Raw genomic sequence first — 23,635 nt, forward strand, 5'->3', positions numbered from 1 at the left:
CATCATTCGCAAAAGGTTGTCAGAAAACGTTCAAATGTCGGGTTATATAAAGGGTATATTAAGAGTATAAAACGTTTTCATAACCTTAAAAACAATTTTTGATAATCTACTGCTCAGCAAACAAAAATGTTTTACAGAAAACGTTTAAATGTCGGAAGGGTATAAAACCGTTTTAATAACATTCTAAATACATTCTTGAAAACTTGATACAAAACATTCTAAACAGAATGTTATTTTGGGGTTGAAAAATATTTTGCGAAAATGTTTGCCCAAAATATTTTCAATAACGTTTTAAAACGTTTTCATGACCTTTATATAACCCGACATTTGAATGTTATTAAGGTTTTGGAAAAAACATTTTAAGAACATTTCTGTGTTTGCTGGGTTCAAACATTTTAACATAATGTTATTTAAGTATTGACACAATATTTGGCAAAAATGTTTGCAAAAATAGTTTACAATAACATTTTTGAAAACATTTAAAAATATTGTTGTAGTGTGTTTTCATACAAAACGTTTTAAAACGTTATCATGACCTTTATATAACCCGACATTTTAATGTTATTAAAACGTTTTTACCTAAACCAAAAGCCAAAATATAACTTATTTAAAACGTTTTTAAAACGTTTTTGTGTTTGCTGAGGTATGACTACTTAGTTGGTTGGTGATGTTCTTCAGTTGTAAATGCAAGATTTTTAATTATGTAATTTTCGGCGACAAAATCGCTATTTTGGTATGAGCTAACCCCCCTCAAATGGAATTGGGGGCTGGTACTGCTTGATTTGAAGTGGGACAAAACTGCACCAAAACAGATGGTTGACATCACGGGCATCACTTTGGTGGGAAAAAGTCATCAAACATAGCTAGGACTTACAGTTCTCGAGTTATTAAAATCCAACTTGTGGCTCTATGGGGTAAAAATATAAAAATATTCCGATATATGGATATTTACAACAACTGATTCAAATAAAGATAAGATTGCACAATCTGGGATATGCTATCATGCATTTTTGTGTACCCCTTTAAAGCAATTACCTCTGTTAGCGGTGCAACCCAAGTGGTACTTCCCAACAAATGTGACTCATACACAATATACACAATCTTTTTGATACATTTGTATAGTCCATCGATATATATTTGGAAAGATATCGCACATTTGTACAGTGTGTATTTAGCAAGACATTTTTAATATGGATACAGCCAGGGAAAGTAGCTTTACTATTAAAATTGATATTATGCCTCTGCCCGTGCACCCTTTCGGAGATATTATTACTTACGAATAAAGACGTCCTCATCAAGTGGTCCATCAGCTAGTTCAACTACTACCTCTACCTCCTTTTTGGTTTCAGTCACTTCGTGACTTCCTACTTGGAATCGGAACACAACTGAGGAAAGAAATAGTGAAAATATTTGAGTTTATTCAGCATATCATCATGCAGTCAATAAACATATTGCACAGAGCATACGAAAACACAATTCTTATAAAATAGAAATTGAAAACATATGAAATATTAAAATGATAATATGCCAAGGATATCCTTTCAAGTCGGAGACTTATTTCCAAAGGACTCCTTCAAAATACACAATACACACTGAAAAACGTTCGCCTAGTGGCACTATGGGCTCTCTTGACACAAGTTGAATTTTAGCCACAACCTAAAAGTGCACTCCCGTAATATTCCCACCAGCAAATAAGGGCACAGAACCTTAATTCTTGTTGGCATTTCAGAGGGAGAGCTCTCTATTTGGACATGAAATTTACCCCAAGACGTTGGTGGCGTTTTGGAGTGGAGTAATTGGTCGTAAATTTGAGGTGGGAAGTGGTTGCCCTCGTTTCGGCTGAATGTGTTGGCTCCCTTTTGCCGGATCAAGATGGCTTCCTTTATGTGTCTTCGTTTTCTGTATTGCTCTTTGTCTCTGATTTTTCGTCTTCACAACCTATGACATGGTTTTCCCCCGCTATGTGGTCCGTTTATGGCCGATTTATTTATTAGGATTTATTTATTTATTTGAGGCTTTGCCAGCTTCTGTCTTATACACTTTTAGACGTATTCCGAATACACTCGCAGTCTCCCCTATATAAGATTTTTCACAGTTCAAGCAAGGAATTTCATAGACATTCAGCTGTTTGTAATATGTCACGCTTGTCTTTGAGGTGTACTAGAATGTTCCTGAGAGTCTGATGTGGCTTGAATGATGTTTGAATGCCATGTTTCCTGAATATACGTCTCGCTCGCTGAGAAAGTCCCTCTTTGTAAGGGAGTACAACCATGCCTCTGGTGGTTGTCTGCGACTTGTCTGCTTTCTGGGGTGTCTTCTTGTTAATGTCTTTAAATGCCCATTCAGGGTAACCGCATAGCTTCAGGGCTTCCTTGATCTTGCTCTCTTCCACTAGCTTGTCTGCCTCTTCCGTGATAACTTTGTCATTGCTGTCCATAAGCATAAGCGTGCGGATGACACTGAGTTTGTATTGCAGTGGGTGGTGGGATTTGAAGTGAAGGTATTGATCTGTATGTGTTTTTTTCCAGTAGACTAAAAGTTTGACTGAACCGTCCTGCTTTTTAACAATGAGCGTGCTGCCCCTTTACTAACGATCTCTAATACATCATCCAAAAAAAAGTGTATAATATGGAGCGATAAGGAGTTTACCTACCACCATCGTTGTTGTTGTTGGCAGCCACATGATATCCAGGCAGCGAAAGAATTAAGGTACCAGTTATTTTTACCCCATGTATATCACAAAAACAATCTTTTAGATCGGATTTAAAACCCTATTTGTTGAAATCGGTCAAGATATAAAATTGGTGATCCAATATCCCAAGGAACATACAAATATAAAAGTTGCAGATTTCTCCATTGAAGACCCTATTGCGTTCTCGAGCAAGAGAGCTAGCGCCGCATGCAACTTTGGATTTCGTTCATTCATTGGGGTTTTGGTCACCGTGGCAAGGCCCCTTAAATCTTTCATGTCCTCTTCCTAAAAATCATAATAAAAAAGCAATAATTGTATTGGCCCATCAAACAATTTACCGAAATTATTTGTTTGTTTGTTGTTGTTTTCTTCTTAAACCGCGGTTACTCTCCAGTGGATAAGAAAAGTAATCCAGTTCATCTATGTTTAATGGTATTTATTACTATTACTATTATTATAAAATTATTACTATTCGCCTAAGTGTACATTATAGGCTACAGCTGGAATTTAGACACAAACTTTTAGAGGAGGACGCTTTCTATGTGTACGTGATATGTACCCTAAGGCAGGAAGCATATGTACAGAATTAGGCGAATTTTTCATAGGGCCTGCACTTTGTCTCGTTTTTTGCAGGTTTACATGGTCCAATAATCACAAGATGACTGACATGTGGTAACAAAGGAACCAGTCACTGCAAGTTGATTAATTCCTGTATGATTGGTCATTCAATATATGCCTGTATCAAAATGTAATACATGTTTGCTTGACTGCATTGACAATACCAGGAACAATACACACAGTATATGCATTGGACCAGGGACTGTGTATGAAGGGACTCGAAACGGATTATAGGTAGCTATTGTCAAGCTATTGTTATCAGATTATCTTTTATGACATTCGATTCCATGCGAGTTGCATCGAGGGCGTGATGTTTGTTTTCTAATTATTTACTCATGTTGCCCTATTCAAATATTTCTAAAGTTATGTCAAATAGAGCTTGCACGAATGGTCATTAGTTCAAATAATCCTCCAGACAAGCTCCATAAGATATGCTAATACATGGAATACAAAGATTTACTTTGATCTGTACCAGTTTACAGGTGATTGGTATTGTACTCCATGCATTTGCATAATCTTCTGGAGCGTGTCTGGAGGATGATTTGAACTTATGATCTTCCGTGCAAGCACCCTATTGTGTAAAATGTCTATCCTTTGTAGAACATAATTTATGTGCAGCGATGGTGATTTTGGTATCTAATTATATGTTTTCTTGCATGAGAAATACAACTACGCAACTTAAAAAACTGTACATGGAACCGATGACCTAATAATTACAATATGAATGTTTTAGCAGCCCTGTTGCAAAAGAGGGTCATCCGTTTTTTGTATAGTTTTTTTAATTTGCTTAGTTGTATTTCTCATGCATCACACTCGCCGTTTCGGCTCGTGGAATGGAACAATCCATCTTTCACCTCCTGATTATATTTCGATCATTACACTCATAGACAGTTAATATTTGTATACTATTAATTTGATCGACAATCCGATGCAATATTACATACTATAAAAATTCGCCTAATAGCTTAACTATAGGCTACCTTGACATACCTGGAGTTTTAGGCGTAATATTTCAGAGGAGGGCGCTCTCTATTGGTACGTAATATGTACCTTAAGGCAAGAAGGCGAATCTTTACGGTATGTTGCACAATGCTAGTCGACGTTTAAGGGTATACGAGGTATTGTTGGTCGAAGCAGCCAAAAACAATCGATTTTCATTATCTGAATCAATATATTATTAAAAAATAACACTTTGGTGTTTTGCAAAAGTTCATTCTACAAATCATATACTTTGAAAACTTGCTTAATTTATTGTTGTAATGAGTTATGTACGTTTTACAAAAGTGTTGTTGTTTCAGCCCTCTTTACAACATAACTCAAGAACAATAGGACCTACAAAAGTATATCTGTGATATTTGCATTCTTCTACACGCTCGTTATGAATTGAGCAATGCAATTTTTGCTAAAGCTTATTCGCAAGATGCTGTGAACTACTTTTTTCTGCTGCTTCGGCCAACAATACACCGTATAACCTTAACGGGGTACTACACCCATGGCCAATTTTGTGCCTATTTGTGCATTTTTCTCAAAAATTATAGCACATTGGTGACAAGTAAGATATGTTTTTTATAGGGGCAAGGACTACAACTACTGTACTGAAAATACAGCAACTCAAAGCAAGTTATTATTGATTTATTGATCAAATATTGGTTTTCCCTCATTTTTGACTGTAACTCCACAACTGTTGTCTGTGCTGAAATTAAATTTTCAGTGCAGTAGTTGTAGTCCTTGCCCCTATAATATACATATCTCACTTGTCCCCAATGCGCTATATTTTGAGAAAAATGTAAAAATAGGCAAAAAATTGGGCAGGGGTGTAGTGCCCTCTTAATACGCCACAATAGTGACTCTACTGAGTAAGCTTAATTAGAATACATACCGTCATCATGAATGATGGTATTTCGGACAGTAGTCAACTCATTACCGTCAGCATCTTTGCAAATTTTCCCATCCGAAGTTGAATCAATAACCAGGAGGAATGTCTCATCGTCATTCAGGACTTCACATTCATCGTCCTGCAGAATCTTCACCACAACTGGTGTCTCTGTCATCCCATCTCCAAACACAACCGCTATGGGGGTCAGTATAGCTTCATAGTCTACATCAGCTGTCGCTGGATTAGGGCCTACGGCGTCATCAGCAGTTGTGACATCTAATGCAAAGAATTTAATTGAAGACATGTTTCCTCTATTATTATTTCTTTTGTTTTAACAAGCAGCTAATTGTTGTTCCACATATTTCTACGTTATTTTGATACAAGCAGCCCTTTTATTTAGGCCTTTTATTGATTTTTAGAAACTTTATTACGAAGTTCAGGCGAAGCGTCCAAACAAAACCCTAATGCGTTAGAGACATGGAAAGGTATTTTAGAGGTTTGAAAAGTTTTTGCACTACGAATTGATACAAATCCTTAACACATTTATAGACTTGGCCAAGGAATCAGTTATCGAACCAGAAATTAGCAGTTGAGAGTTTTAATTTTAGTATGCAATATTTATCGCCTTCCCAACTAAAAGTACAATATCTACCGTGTAAATTCTCAATACAACTGTTGTTCTTGCTAGTCCAATTTTTGACCTTCTACCATTGGCTATTTACACGAGTGTGATAATAATAAAGCTGAATACAGCTCCACGAAGGATTCCGTATGATCAATAGATTGAAAATGGATCTACTACAATTATTGTACACAGCACTTTAGTGTACATTTGCGTGTAACATGATAACATCCCAAACTACACCCAAGACCAAGAGAGTTACTTCAGTACCATGCCAATTTTTGTGCTATTTTTTCACCAAAATGCACACCATGTTTGATATACTTGAATGTTCCCAATGAATTAAAACTCTTTCTAGTAACTCTAGTAACTCGTTATAGTAAGGAGAGTGATCTGAACAGAGACAAGGGGCGCCACCACCTCCCACCCACCTATGACTCGGTCATCCATTCATCTGACCGTCAGAGGTCAACATCAGTTCCTACTTCCGGTTAGATGACCCAATCTTCCGCTACCAACCAAAACATCAGTCGGCATTGAAGACCAGTGGATGCTGGTCGCAGGCCACCAACCTCCACAATGTAAGTCGTGAGAACGTTGTTAAATTTGTACTTTCTCTATATAAAACTCTTTTGTGACCAAACCCCACGTGAAGTAAAAGTCTCAGGTAGTATATAGAATTGCTGCTCGTTCTTATGGATATCCTCATGCACATGAGGCTATACTCAACCAAAGTCAAGCGAATTAAGCGAACTCTCGCCATCATATGAGAGTAGTTTTGAATAATTGAACGAGTGTATACGATCACGATCGCAACCTCTGTATTATTACAATCTAACTATAATGCCTGTTTGTTCTACAACCCGTTAGTGAATGGGGAGGGCAGCGCTGTTGAGACGTTAGTGCAAAAATGATATTATACGTCGAAAAATAGAATATAATCTTACAGGCAACAGTAGTGCCAGCAGTGTAACCAGTTCTAGTAAGTATTGCAGTAATTTCTAGCTCATCTTCTTTGACAGACAACGTTATATCTTGCCAGCAATAGGTCACTGAAAATAAATAAAAGGTACACAAATATTTCCATGTTGTGTTCATAATGTGTCTAAAATATGTTCCTATTTTATACAAGGGCTAGTATATAATATCCACTAAACAGGTTGCTGTAGTTAGCATTTTTTATGTCCAGGATGCCGTCATTTAAGAGGAAAATGCACCGAACCTCGGGTAAGTATAGACCTCTGGAAAGGCAACTGTTACTCCACTTTTGTTTGATGACATGTATAACTGGGTCATTTTTAAGGTACAAGACATTCAGAAAAAAGACTAAACAAATGACAAGGGGATTTTCATAAAACATTTAACCATGAAATGTAAGGTATAACTCATTATTATTTGGCTAATTTTGATAAAAAAATATGTAAATAGCGCCCTCAATGTGCACACAAATGTACAGTTTATAGAATAAAAATTACCACAAGAGCAGAAAAAGATCTACAACAACAAATAAAATTATAATATACATGTAGCATAAATAAATGATATGAATAAATAATAAATAAACAAATAAACAAATAAATAAAATATATCAGCAAAAATATACATGACAAATAATATTATATTAAATATAAGGAATAAAACAAACAGATATAACAGGACCGGGGGTCCAAGCATTCGTGCTTTATACTCAGGTGAATGCAAGTACCGCGTAGGCCCTAAAAGGAGCATAAACATGATAAATGAAACTAAACGTGTCAAAGAAAGGAACCTTCTGAGAGAAAAAAAGTTGTTACCGAAAGATGATCAATGACTTATTATTGGTCCTGTGTCGCAACCTGGGGTACCTGTGTGTTACATAGTAAAAAAATGAAATGTTTCAAACGTTTTACCTACACGTCTCATTTGAAGTGGTTCATCCTCCTGAGCATTTTGACACTTTGTTTTAAAATAAAAACTGGTTAAAAATGAGAGAGTGCGGGCAAAACCAATCACAAAGTAGGTAGGATTTAACCCCATCTCTTTTATCTACAGTTACAATCATTCTGAGAAAGTATTAGTCTTTTAAATGACCTTTGTATTTATTTACTTGGTTTAGATGTCTGGGAGTTCATTAAGACATTTTTTTACTAGATTCAAATCTTTAATGGGGGTTTTAGATCAAATTTACGATGCGAATCCCTCCCCCTTATCCTCCTCCCCCTAATACTCAAGTACCCTTGGCACATTTAATGCCAAACGTCATAAGAAAATAATTAAAAATTATTTTAAAACAGGTTAAAAACATGAGTAATATAGAATAAAATAGCCTCAATTTAAGACCTTATTGAATCTTCCAAGTGAAGGAATACTCAGGAGACAGTGTTTTGAAATCCAAGCTGCACATCAAACTGTAACAAAACCACCTTTTGGGTATCCCAGTATATGAAACCGGATCTACAACATAGTATTATTAGTACCTACCGTCGTCGTTTTTTATTTCAAACAAAGTGGTCCCGTAAGTTGGTTCGGATGGATCAGCAACTGCACAAGCACAACCAAGGAGATTAATTTCATATCCAAACTGCTCATCTGGAGCTGGACAGAAATCATTGTGCACAGTAACACCTAGTGGTATGGGTATATCAGCCATTATGGCCGGAGTGAATTCATGGGGGCCACTAGGGACACCTGTATCATCAAAGTCGTCAGTTTCATCAACTAGCACGTTTGATTGTGTAGCCATGTTGTTGAGATCTGTCACAGCTGTTACCTCTGTAGGGTAATATTATATAGCATTTCTTATTATTATGAATATCATCTCCAGTAAATATAGTGGTTTGAGTATAAGTGTGTTAATACACTATAATAAATATACCAATATACAGTAGGCCAAAAAATTAAGGTACCAGTTATGTTCACCTCCTGTATATCCTAAACAAAGACAGATATGTCATAACTGGAACCAGCAGCCAATCTTTCAGCTCGAATTTAAAACCTCATTTGTTGAAATTGTTCAAGAAATAAAGACACGGCGATCCCAAAACCCAAGGAAGATACACATTTAAAAGTTGCAGTTTGCTGCATTAAATGCCCTATTGATTTGTAAACAAAGTGTTCGTGAACGAGAGAACTAGCGCAGCGCTTCCATTGATTAGCAAGTTAAAACTAGCGTCGTGCTTTCATTAATCATTAGAAGACAAAAGTGCAGCTTTTGATTTCGTTTCTTAATTAGAATTTTAGATCACCGTTTCTTTAATTCTCAACCAATTTCAACAAAGTAGATATTAATTCAGAGCTAAAGAGTACAGGTATTAACTGCTTGTTTTAATTTTGACATATTTGTCTTTATTTAGGATATACAGAGGTGAACATAACTGGTACTTTAATTCTTTTGCTTACTGTATTATAGCCACATGGTGAAAGTACAAAACGCTGCGATTCGTGTGCAAACATTATTAAATGTTCTAACTTCATAATAAGAACGGCATTATGTATTGGCTATGGCTAAAGTCGGGTATACTCGGTTCGCAATTAGCTCCAGTAACGTTTTGGGTTGAATTCATCTTAGATTCATCAAACTATGATAATGATCAAAGCTGTTCAAAGAATTAAGAAAATAAGGCTACGATTGCTCATTATTATATTACCAGAAAGAAAAAAACGAAAGGAAGTAAATACGAACACAAGAACATTGCCGAAACAGACCTTATTATTTTGCAAATGGCTAAGGAAACAAAGATAGAACATTGCAGAAGCCGACCGAAGCCAATTTTACTCCTTCAAGATCTTTGAATTATGTACTAATTAACCTGTATTCAAAAGTGCCTACCGAAAGAGCAGCAGACTTGTTCCTTATTTGAAGCACTTCCACCACTCTTTCTCACCATCGGAACATAGGGACTACCGTCAGCGAGGGTTTCTTCTAGATCTGACAGAACATCTCGGATAAAGCCCACGTGCGGTTTGTCAGCATCATCAACTGTTAGAGAACAGACAAATAAATTAATAAGCAAACAAACATAAAAAAATCAAACAAGCAGCTGGTATAAAATGTACAATTGAAGAGCTTAGTTTCAAAACCCCTTACATCCACTTGAGCAATTTTGAGAACACATCATAAAATCATCAAAAAAATCACTGATATAAGGGGGTTTTCAACAAAAGCTGTTTTTGTTAGGATGCTCATCTTACCCAAGCATCCCGCCAAAAACTGCTTTTGTTGCAAACCCCCATATATTAGCTCAGGTGGATGTAAGGGGTTTTGAAACTAAGCTCTTCAATTGTTGCAACCGGAACTTGGAACATTAATGTGGCTGTAAAGATGGAAAAGAGATATTATTTACTCTGGAATTTCTGCACAATGGTATTTTGTTTCCTGAAAAGATCGGGTGGAGCTAAGGTGGAGGCCCGAGGCCATGTAATTCTGCAATCTCATGTTTAATCTTAGAATGCTGTGTAAAATAGTTTCCTACAAAACATAAACAGATATCGACGAACCTAATAATTCGACGTTATTCCCATATACGAACGTACGCCAGGCAAATATAAACTGCCCAATTGTATTAGAATAACCATTATAGTTGGCGATGTTATCAGATTCCTTTGTTAGTCGATACTCGTGTAAATGTAAATAATTAGATGAGTTGACCAATGACATCACATGTTTACATCTAGGACTCCATCCGTTGATTTATAATGCAGGCTACCAAAAACAAAATCTTGCATGTATGGCCTTTTGCACGGCATTTGATTTTATCTCAGACCATGGGGCGTCACCTCATCTACATTGTATAACGGGTTATAATGAGTTGACATTTTGTTTACCTTAGGTACACCCTCTGTTGGTCTGAGATTGTCATTTGCAAGGCAAAGTATTCTATGGTTTACATGTAGAAAGGTTTTTTTGTTTTGCATTAAGTTTTGGTTTCAACATTTTTATCAAATTTGATCACAGTGGCCTATAGGTACATAATATCACAAAAATCAAAACAAAAAAGGTTTTGCAAGTTTGGTTATTCTTAGAGCCGATTTGTTTAGAAGTTGCCTTGATGATTGAGTTCCTGAACGTAGCGGAAATACAGGGTGCCTTATGGTTATCTTTTAACATACAAACCGTAAAGCTAGGTCTTAGTAATGGAAACTGTTCTTTGTTGAATGCACGATGTCAACATTAGCGAAAAAAGTTGTTTTTTTGCCTTTCAAAAGCTTCAAAACGTTTTCGACATTTTCAGCGATTCCTTTTTTCCGATGAAGGAACCAGATGAATCAACCGTCTATTAACGTACTACTTACCAATCAAGTGTCATGGGAATTTGATTGCCAGTGACGTCAGACCCAAACTGGTCATTTTAATTTTAATCCTGTCTCAGATTATAGGGTCGAAAATATGGATATTTTTTTCAGATTTGAAATGATATACCCAGCGAACATAAAACATTTTAGACATCATTCGCAAAAGGTAAGAAAAAGTTGCCAGGAAACGTTTTAATGTCGGGTTATATAAAGGGTATAGAAAGGGTATAAAACGTTTTTATAACATAAACGGTATAAAACGTTTTCATAACATCGAAAAACAATTTTGATATGTTACTGAAAGTATTCTAAAATAATTTTATTGATTTAAATGTTGACAAAATTGTTGGCAAAAATGTTTGTACAAAATATTTTACAATAACATTTAGAAAACATTTTAAAAACATTTTTGTAGTGTGTCTTTATACAAAACGTTTTTGAACGCTTTCATGACCTTTATATAACGCGACATTAAATGTTATTAAGATGCTTTTACCAAACCACAAATCCAAAATATAACCTGTTAAGAACGTTTTAAAAACGTTTTGTGTTTGCTGGGTACTTACCTTTTATGCCGGAAACTAAATGATTTGACATAACGTATCTTTACATAAACACGGGTTGATTTGCATAACAACCAGTAACGACTTTTCGAGCATACATTGGCCTATGAACATTTCGGTTTATAGCCAACACTGATATCACTGATATAGCATTTGAAGATGGTTGAGAGATAACATTGACATTACCTTCTTTTCCCCAAACTTCAATTTCACATAGCCTTAGCGGTGCCGTAAGACCTTCCTTAACAATATACACGTACTGTCCTTGGTAGTTGTTACATTGTTTAAGTACCCAGGAGGTAGGAATAGACCCACTACTGATTTCACTACTGGATACATCCAATGAACACTGAACATTTCTCTTGATGCTTTCCAATTGTGATGCTCCGGCGTTTTCATCACACGATCCTACATATACCTGGGCACCAACCAGTGGGTCCTCGTAGCTACATGGTTGAAAGGCTTAAAACAAACATGACAAAGGTACGAGCTTATGTAATATTGTAAAAAGCAGATTTTTCTTCAACAGTAAAGAATAATTATTCATAATGTGATCTAAAACTACAAGGAATTCGATCAAAATAGTTAACAAATGCAGATTATTGCTATATTTTGGACCACTCTCTGCGTGAAGTACACTTGGGAAGCTAGTAAAACTCGTTAGACAGAGGGAATACGATCACTGAAAACATCGGATATGGAAAAGCCATTAATTATGCAAATTAATACAGATCAGAGTTAAAGTATAAGTAAGATTTCGATCGTGGGCAAGTGGATCATTGGCCATTGATCATTGAGAGAAATTTTGTGGATTTTGTAAGAGCGTAAAATAAAGTAGGATAAAGTAGGACCGTTTCTACTTTAACATCCATTTACTTACATCGTTCGCAGATGTAGCGAAAAGCGTTTGTACATACTTCATCATACCAATTATCTGCACTCACATCCATGAAACCACAGTCCTGTTCTGCTTGAAAATTGTTTGGCTGTCCTGACGCCCAATTTCTGAGATTAAAGGTTAAACAGGCGTCAGTGAAAGCTTGTCTTACGTTAATGGGTCCGTATTACTTCGGTCTTCTCTGTTACCTAGGTAACAGAGAATCCTGCGCAAACTATGCTTTGAATAGTTATATCAAACGTATATTTACGACACTGAAGTCAAAGTCGGAGCACTTTCATGCCTTTGACCTTATGGGCCACAATGGTGACCTTTGAATTGGTTGGTAGCTTACTAACGGTTTGTCCTAGATATGTCAAACTATATATTTTACGAATCCCCATGACTACGGAAATACATTGGCAAACCTTCCCATAGTGTAAGCGTAGTTCTGTTTTACCGATCCTGATCAGGTGAAATTTCTATATACCAAGTCTGTGCTCTCACTGATTTGCCGTTTGTATAAGCGGCTACTTGGCCTGACCAATCAATGCAGCCCCTGGCAAGCGATGCGAAGTCTCTTAACCACAACCAAAAGCGGGCATGTTTATCATGCTCTCATATTTAAATTGATAAACTGGTATTGATTGATTAGCCTGATCTGGTATTGATTTTGTTAACCTAATCTAGCACTGCTTATGTCTAAACTAATCAAGTATTAACACTGTTTTACCTAATCTGGTATTGATTTTGTCTAACCTAATCAATTATTAATTTCGTTTAACCTAATCAGGAATTGATTTTGTTTGGCCTAATCAAGTATGGATTTTGTCTAAGGCTGGTTTAATCAAGTATTAATTAAGTTTAGCCTAATCAAATATTAATTTTGTTTAACCTAATCAAGTATTGATTTTGTTTAGCTTAATTCGGTATTGATTATTTAAGACTGGTTTAATCTGGTTTAGTTTACCCTAACCAACTATTGATTTGTTATCGTAACCAATGTATTTATTTTGTTTAGCATAATCTGGTTTTGTTTGATTTAGCCTAATTTGTTTAGCCTAATCAGGTATTGATATTCTTAAGTGTAATCAGGTATTGATTTTCTTTTTCCAGATCCGGTATTTGTCAGTATGTAAAACGAATGTTAGTACTTGCTTTTATAAAAAGTATATTATATTTGATTTATAAACTTGTCCCTATCAAGAGCGTTAACCGCGTACTGGTAAGCACCACCGACAGCTAGCCCAGTGGTTTCAGTAAATATGGTTGTAGTAGGATCTTCAATCCACACCCACTGTCCTTCGTTGGTTTGATCTGTCGTTCCTATCCAGAAATCAGGACCGGAAGATAGCCAATCATTCAAAAACTCCTGCGTATGAAATACGAGGGCAATTTAAGTAGATAATAAAAATATAATTTTGCCTATCCAATAGTGTGGCATAATGAATGGATTGGCCAATACTTCCAGTAGTAGATGCAGGATGTATTCACTACGATAAAATATTGACCAGCCCATCCGATATGACACGATACTGGACACTACGATAAAATATTGACCAGCCCATCCGATATGACACGATACTGGACACTACGATAAAATATTGACCAGCCCATCCGATATGACACGATACTGGATAAACAAAAGAAAAAAAATCTTATCTCTTATTATCATTCTTATCAGTTTAAATATAATTGTTTAAAGTGAAAACTATGATAGAACGCGTACGCGATGTTCATGATAAAGTACGTAAATGCGTGTGCAGACGGTCATAATATATCAAAAGAACTGACACGACTCACGTTCAAAGGAATGGTGTATTGGTGACATTATGCGCTGGTAGTATCCGCTATTTGATATTCAGACGCTAGATATTTGAATACAGTGGTAGTAAATGATGAATATCTCCCGTTATTTTTGGTTTCACGTTTATCTGCTATCACATCACCAATCGCCAGTATCAAAAGAGTGTTTCTTTTCAATTCATTCCTAATCAATGATAACTAACCACTGTTAGAAACGACCACACAGAATGAAACCCGTACTGTTGAGGTGGGGGGGGTGACCAGAACTTATTGTTGCAGACCCGAGATCAACCAGTTTCAACGCTCTAAAATGAAAGAATTTCTCAAATTTTTATTAATCTCATCGTACCTGAGTTTCCGCACTATCAATAGTTACGAGATGTCCACCATTAGCGACACAGTCATCTTCAGCATCCTGCCATTCTGGATCCGGGTTAAGTGTCCCTTCCCAGTAGCATTTGCCTTCATAGAAATAATAACCATCCTCACATAGAGCTGCAAAAACAATATCGATTTTTGTTTCTAGTGATATCAGTAGTGACGAATATGATAAAACTGTATTAAAATCGTCCCTTTCAACAATACAGAAGGCGAATCGCGTAAGGTGCTTTATGGGTTGTAAGAAGGACGGTTTATAGCAAGCAGGTATTGATAAGTGTACAGAGATTACGTCGTACATTCAAGCAAAGATTCTGAAAAAATAATCCATTTGAAGGGTACCAATACATGAGTGACGGACAAGAGAATTATTAACTATAGAAAGAAAATAATTTCTGCGGCTTCCATGGGACTCAAACCAGCGAATAATACCGCGTTTAAAATAAGGCGCGCCCTTGCGTCAAATACCCGTGAAAGTAGACCCGTAAAAAGTGAACCAAGCAAAGAGCAGAAAATCCCAGTTTTGTTGTTCCACTAGAAAATATGGTTCACATACGTCCAGCTCCCTGAGTACACTTTTATTTTTAATTAGCTTTCAACCCGGGTTTTCAACTGTCTACAATCTACATATACCTTGATCGCCGTAGCTACTTCTCTCTCATTTTATTTTCACAACAACATGTGTATATGTACCGCATGATGTCCGCATCTACATTTTATATCAATTTTGAATGTAGACGGATTCCGTACATATGACCCTCTGGCCCTTTTTAAGATCAAGGCTGCTTATACTAATCAGCGTTTAAAATAATGCGGGTCCTTGTGTCAAATGGCCGTGAAAGTAGGCGCTGACCACTACGAGGTGTAAAGGAAACAATTCAGATAATCCAGCAGTGACCTTACAAAGACAGAGGACGCTACCACCCTAAAACTTTTCTTTCATTCAAATTCATAGTAGTTTCGTAATATATTGGATCTATCTTTTTAATCCAATTCTGATGTTATCCCTCATAGGAATCTTTAACTTCCAATCAGCTAGTTAAGCACTCATTTGAGCTTTTAGCTCTTACACCTAAACCCGGTAGAAGTGAACATAATTAAGCATACAATTTAACCATGTTAACGGGGTCATTGATCGACGCTGAAACACTGGTTGAGAAAGACCCCCTCTTTTTGTTGTTTAATGTACATAATGAACTAAAATACCCTGTGAAAATCAAAGTCTTAGCTGTTGTTTTTGTGTCAAAATCTGGGATATTTGCAATAATTTAGATTTAATTCATTTCTTTAAAATGTCTCGTTGCGCACGTGAATCTTTGGAATAAAATACACTTTCCTGCCGAAACAAATTAACAACTACCCAACAAAACAAACAAACAAACAAACAAACAAACAAACAAACAAATTAATCCGGTTTGTATTACTTTTTTGTTAGTACATGCACATAGCTTACACATTTGGCATATATATCCAGCAAGGTGATCACAACTATTGTCATACCAGCCTGGGGCAATGTCCCTTCTTTCGCCTACACATTCCGTGCCTCCATTAGGTTGAGAGCCAGCCCAATTTCTGAAAAACGGAATACATGAAATCGAGCTTCATGATACCCATATTCCAAGAATAACGTGAAATTTGGAACTTCAGGTGTAATTAGGCCAATTTGGAAATCTTTATTTTAATCTTTACCAAATAATTGGTTTAAGCAGTTCTTCTTCCTTCACAAGAATTTCGAGCCAACGTTCTGTTCAATGATTCCGTCATGGCACAAAAATGCAGATTTCAAAATTATAATGCGTGGAAACGGAGCAAATCAGAGAGGAAAAGTCAAAAGAAGAAAAATAATAGTACCTACAAGCGATTAATAAAGAGCTGGGTTTCAAAACAACGCTTTTATTCTATAAATAGCCCCTTATTTATACGATCCGTATTCAAATTTAATCGTTTGGGAAAGCGTAATGCTTATGGTTTGCATAACAAAACCCTAGAAACAAGTGCGTTTGGAGGTATGAACATTGAAAGAATTTAGGCGCCGCTCTCGTACTTCCGAAAAGTTAAGCAATCTCAATCCAATAGGACGTAATAAGTAAACTTACTCAAAATGGTCTCCTCCATCATCTCCGTGCCATTCAAAGTCTTCACCAACCCAGTAGAATTCATCATCCGTGTCTTTATCATTCAATCCCAGCCACCATCTCCTTTGCTCTACAGGAGCAATGCTTGGCTCTATTGTATCAAGTATTGCATCTAGAAAATTCTGTCAGACATAAAACTGCGCTATGACTAGAAAGCAATACCTTTGTTTGTTTGTTCGTTTATTTGTTTCTTTTTTGTGATAAAACGAGTTTAAAGTACCCTGCTGCGATTGGTATCATCTCTAATAGTTTGCATTTTAACTAGATAGATTGCATTTCTTAACAGCCATCTTTTTAAGCGTATTCGGTGAAAAAAAAAGAATTACACATGTTGCGGCAGTTTTAAGTCAAAGGGTTAAAACTGAGTTTGCACACGCGTAAACCTATGGCTGCTGCGTCACAGTACATTATACAAAAAGTGTAAACATTTTTGTATGTTTTTTTGTAAAACAACACAATAACCATATTTACCCATAATCCATGCGTTCGTACGGTAACTAAGTCCCCTCCCTTGCTCTGGCAATCAGCTTGTGCATTGTCCCATGATAATGGCGTATTCAAAACTATGTAACACCCACTGCCATAGTAGCTCCACTTTCGAGGACACACAGCATCTGGAATAGTTATTGTATGCAAAATGTGAAAGATGTTGCAAATCATGCACATGTTTTTTTTTATATTTCTTGTCAAAAGAGTCCACTGGCGTCCATCCGGAACATTCAAAAGTTGCGATATATTTTCTCTTTCTGTTCTATAGAAGTTTACCCTGAGAAGGTTTTTTTCTTCAAAAATACCCCCTCCGTAATATAAATAAGGGAAATGTCAATTTTGACGAAAAGAAGACACCCTCAACAAAAACACTGCAATAGCCACTTACAATAATGCATATTTGTACAGCCAACTGTATCACTAATTTGTTACCCAAATTCCAAGAATTGTTTTTCTGGATATCGTCAGCACCGCTCATTTAGAAGCAGGCTTGATGATGGAACTCTACATTACGTCAAGTTCCAGTCTTAAATACCACGTAGTGTTTCTAGATATAACTCAAAACACCAATACCGGCACGGTATTTTATATTTACACGAGAGTATTAGGATGTCAATGACTCGGGCATTGTTAAAATAAAAAGAAACATATTTCACACATTGGATAGCAAACAATAATGTATTGTTATGGAATCCAAACTTGTGGCATAAAACATGATTATCTTAATTGTATTTTTGTCGAAATCACCATTTACTGAATAGACTACCCAAACCGGTATTTTGTGTAACATACCTGTACTTTCCTGTCCAACAAGCATTGACACAGCTTTTACATCATAGCAGTCCTTTAAATCGATTTTTATCCATGCATCATTACCTATAAGAAAATGGCAAAATGTGACTGAAAAGTTTAGATTAATTACCGTATAGTTAGTTCCTATTTGAAAGAGTGTGCCAATCACTGGACCATCAGCCTAATTTATCATGCAAGTAAAGTGCTTCAGCGGTGACAGAACAACTGAAATTAAGAGAAGACTGGCTATTGCAAGGACAACTGTGAAGGGCATGTCAAGCATATGGAAAAGCAGAGGCCTATCCATTGACCTCAAGGTACGCCTATTTCGTGCAACTTTCTTACAGGAGGCTTCTACAAGTGACATGGAAAGACAGGAGAACAAATTCCTGGATCCTTGACAAGATTGGTACAAGTCTTACCATCAGAAGCGTCATAATGGAGAGAAAGCTGAAGTGCTTTGGCCATATTGTCAGGAAACATGGAGGTGTAGAAAAACAAATTTTGCAAGGGGCTATGGAAGGCAGACGAGGAAGAGGGACGTCAACCAACATCTTGGACTAATGACGTGAAGCTGGTTTCTAACCAAGAAATGCAAGGTGCAACGCACTTGGTATCAGATTGAGTGAGATGGCGTATTCTTGTGAAGACCACAGCAGCGTTACGCAGCGCCACCTGACACACAGAGAGAGGTTAGTTCCAAAAATTACAATCCTACGCGTATTTAATATGCTGACAACAAAAGAGCCATATTAGACCTACGGGGTGGTCCAGGGGCCAGCCGTAGTCCCCCTAGTGAGACGACAAATTAAGGCCACGCAGGGGTCCAATGGGAAAGCTGATGGATTGGAGCATTTGAATATAACGGCATACCCGTAAGAATATAGCGGGTCCTTTGTGCCTGAACCAATGTTTAAACTCAGGGCCGGATTTACCATTTTTGGGCCCCTGGGCCAGGCCAAAACTTGGAGGCCTAAACTCACTGCGAAGATTGCACGTGTACTTAAGTGTTCAAGTTTTAGTTTACCGGGCAATATGGGGCAACACTGGCAGCGGAAACATAACAATTTAGAATGGTTGAGTATAACTTTGTTCCCATTTTACTAGTACATTTGCGCGCGAAGTGCGAGAAAAAAGTTCAACAATTTTAGCCCAAAAGAACTTGAATTTTGATATGTATATGGCCCTGGGCCCGGGCCCATCTGGCCCAATGGTAAATCCGGCCCTGTTTATACTTGGAGGCTTTCAGTATATACAAACGCGGCTAGCCCTAGCCGTTTGTTTTAACAATTTGGTCCTATAAATATTATGAGGCTCACGAACCCAAATATAAAGGTACACTGCTCAAGTGCTATGGGTGTTTCAAATCAGAACCATAATAATATAAACTTCTATATTTTGTTTTAAGTTACGTGGTTTACAATTTGAGGCCCTGGTCCAAATGTTAAAACAAGGGACCTATAATAGTTGACATTGGTGGACCTACTTAGAACCCTGAAGCTGATTTAGTTATTGAGAAACGGTTGGCCCTTTGTTTTGACATTTGGGCCCCGGAAACTCTTCATTTTGGATATCTGGACCTAAATTGGCAAAAGCTACATCTAGGCGGAAAGGCCTTTAAGTGAACCACGGTCCACATACAGGTCCTTTGTATTTTTAGCTTTAATGATACTCTTAGGCTTATATTTAACATTCGGGGCCATGGGACCCTAACTAGATGACTTACATGTATTTTGTAATGTATAATGCTCTGGTATCATCAGTGTACACCAGCTAGGAGTCTTGATGCTATTTATTGACTGAGAATCTGTATTCCCTTATTAATTACATTTGGGCCCCTGATGCACTTTGACCTCTTGCTGGAGCTAAAAGGGGAAATACACATCTGCGGGACCGGGCCCGTATTTATTTGATATCAAAGCAGCTATATGATTATACTATTTGATGCAGTTAGATGGTTAAAATCGCGTGCATAATGGCTCTTAGAATAAACAAGTGTGTCAGCTCTGGAATTTCGGACGCACCGATGGCGAAAAACTTAAATTCATGTAGGTAGTTAGATTTCTAAATTAAGGGGCACATTTGAAAAACAAAAAACAAAAAACAAAACAAATCAAAACAAAACGTTAATAGGTTTTGATATCCTGAACATGGAGCGTAAAAAGATTGTAAACGAAGGATTTTCAAACGGATTCTAAAAAATTTGTACAAAGATATTAAAATATTGTAAAGCTATTTCCAACGCACCAACGTTTCGCTCACTGAGATAGAAAATTTATGAGAAAACTTGGTTTTTCACTGCATAAATTCGGGTATTAAAAGTAACACCGTTTGGAGTCAACAGAGGACCGCACTCCGGGTGTTGTTTTTAACACTTTTGGTGTCATTGTTATACCTTCCAGAGTATAGAAATAACACCCAAAAGTGTTAAGAATTAACACCCCTGGGTGCGGTCCTCTTTTCACTCCAACTGGTGTTACTTTTAAAACCCGATTTTTTTGCAGTGTATAGAACAACTCTTTTATACGTTTCTTGTTGTATCGCTAAATACCTTGGCATCCAAGAAGCTCAAAGCGCATACTGATATGTCCATCCCAGTCCGTGGGACGTATTCTAATGAGAGTTGCAGAAACGGGAGTGGTAAATGTATTAGTAACTTCCGTATTTTGATCTGTATTTCCAGTAAATTCCTAGAGTTAGAAGAAAACAAACAATTCCATAATTATTTAATAAATATGGCCCTCAGTTAACCATGTAATAATGCATGCTTTCCCAGTAAGACACATGTCTTTCAATGGCCTCTCGTCTTAATAACGTTTTATTGATTTATTATTCCATTCCACTCATAAGCTCTCCTCTTCCCGTCTTCCCTTCCCACTGCCAATGCTCCCTCCTCTCTGTTTCTCTTTCTCCCTCCCCCTTACACCACCACAAATGCCCTCTATCCCTCTCGTTATCTTCTCTCTCTTCTCCGTCTCTCGTTAACTCTTCTCTAGCCTTTAGTCTAGGCCTATATACCGGGCATCCTTTACATTATGCGATACCCAAAGGACGTGTTCAGATGAAGCAAGTTGTTGTTTGCTGTATCAAGCCCATAATAGACATATTATAAATCCTGTTCCATCAATGTAACATTCTGCTGCACTGCCCCGACTGGGGACGGGCGGTGGTGGGTTGAGCTATTTGTTCCCGGGAACCCTCTGTCTCCTGTGCAACAACTGTTGACATCAGGGAATTACATTACAGTAGTGGCTACTCCCTTCTTTCAGACCAGGAACTGTTGGTATAAGGTGTTGCAGACAACATGCCAAGCCACCACTCCTTAGTATAACAAGCAAACCCTTTGTCATGGATCTACAAGGCAGGATTTGCACTGCTGGAACATCTTGATGTCTGTAAGTTCCATTTGTGAATCCTCTTGATCCCACCTCTACTGGGAAGTATTTCAGTTCCCATCCTGCTGTTTGCCCTTCCCGGATTAGATCATCATACTTCATTTTATTTCTGAGGTTGGCCTGTACTATATTCTCATCAGCAGGTACTGTGAGTTCAATTATGATGCCTTGCTTGTCTGATGGTGAGTAGACAGTTATGTATAGCCTTTTCGATGTTGTCACTATCTCTGGAGGGAACATAGCTGGGCATTTGTCTTCACTTGATGTTGTCTTTCTGGGTTCTGTGCCATGCCATATTTGTGTACTTCGTTCCAGTCTTAGTTCTGAATGAAATGCCGGTGACATTCTATTGATCTATCGGCAAATTCTTGTTGAGACCCCGCTATATTCACAAGGCGTGTACTCAGCCGTGAAAAATGTTATTGTTTCAAACGGGGTGTCATCGTAAAGGGGAGTATTGTAGCTTTCCATTGATATGCAACACGATATGAATATGTCACAAATAATTTGAGATACAGATGCTTGAAAAAACTTTCCAAACTTTTGTTGAGGAGTTTATATATTACTCAAGTGTCTACGAGGGTCATTCAAAATGTTCTACCTCCATCATCACATCTCTGTTATCTTACGTGCCAGGATGTTAAAATTACCATGGTTATACTCTTAAATCTTGGTCATAAAGTACAAGTTATTTGATAAAAATTTGATTTATGGTTGTTAAGATGTGTTGGTTTAAGTGAATACCGATTTGGTACGTCGGAAACGGTCAGAAAAGAAAGACTAATTTTGATTAAAAAGGTCACTAACATCTATATGGAAATCATTACAGATTTATTTCTGAAAATGATTTAATTGCTTTATTTTGTTAGAATAATTTAATCAATATATAATGCTTGCAGATAATAAGGATTTACTGGGTATCGTGAATTTTGCACAACAAACCTGATACATGTTCAGAATAGGCCAGGACTTCGATCGGGTCAGGACTTGTTGGTTCAAGTCATATTAATTGGTACAAAAGTTAAATCAAATAAGTCTTATACACGTTTTTTGTATTTTGTAATCATATATTATACATATTATATTATTTCCACGTTAAGATACATCCATTGCTTAAAACAGAACGTAATTACGAATTACCTTTAAACGTGATCAGGTCACAATCTGGCAAATTTCATTAACATATGTGTATCTACTGAACCCTTTGATGTTTCATTCTCATTATAAAACATATTTCATTTTGTTTTGAACACCCAAAGTATGTCAAGGAGCTTAAACACGACCATACTATTTATCCTGAGTAAACAGTTGGGCATTCAAAGCTATAGGCCTAATATGATGCTTACTAAACTTTCGATTTCAGTGTTTACCGTTTCCGATGTACCAAATCTCTATTCGCTTTAACAGACATATTTTAAGAACATTGTCATCAAACAACTTTTATTTTGTAGCCTAGATTTACGAGTATGGGTAATTTCTATTGGTTGGCATGAACGATAACAGAAATATGATGATGGAGGTAGAACTTTTTGAACGACCCTCGTATATATCCCTGACATGTCTATAACTAAAGTGTCTATTGTAATGTCGGTGTAAATATATATTTTTTCACAGTGAAAGAAGCTATGGCTATTTCGAAAACTAAATCAATGCTTTCAAAAGTAGATTGACTTGTTCATCGTCTCTGCTAATGAATATTGCACTAAGAAATTTAACTTTGCAAAGTCATTACAATCAACCAATCAAATGACAAAGATATACTTAAATGTAATATAAAACAAATAATGAATATTTTTTATTCGTACAATGAAAGAATATTATTATCAAGAGTTGAAAAATGGAATGTTTCATTTTCTCGCTTCGTTGAATGGAACATTCCATTTGTTAACCCATGAAAATACTTTTACCATTGCACTCATAACCATTCATTATTTGTGTAATAGGCATTTATAATACAAGGGGACTATTAATAATTATCTGGGTTCGTCAGCAAGTATCACGTTATAAAAAGTGACGATATATTTTTTATAATTATATTGTAATATTTACCGCTCCATCATCGACATCCTTCCAAGTGATGCAATCTTTACTGTACTCTACCGTAAACATGGTCACCCATTG

This window comes from Amphiura filiformis, chromosome 2 (genome assembly GCF_039555335.1).
Source record: "Amphiura filiformis chromosome 2, Afil_fr2py, whole genome shotgun sequence".
NCBI classification, from domain to species: domain Eukaryota; kingdom Metazoa; phylum Echinodermata; class Ophiuroidea; order Amphilepidida; family Amphiuridae; genus Amphiura; species Amphiura filiformis.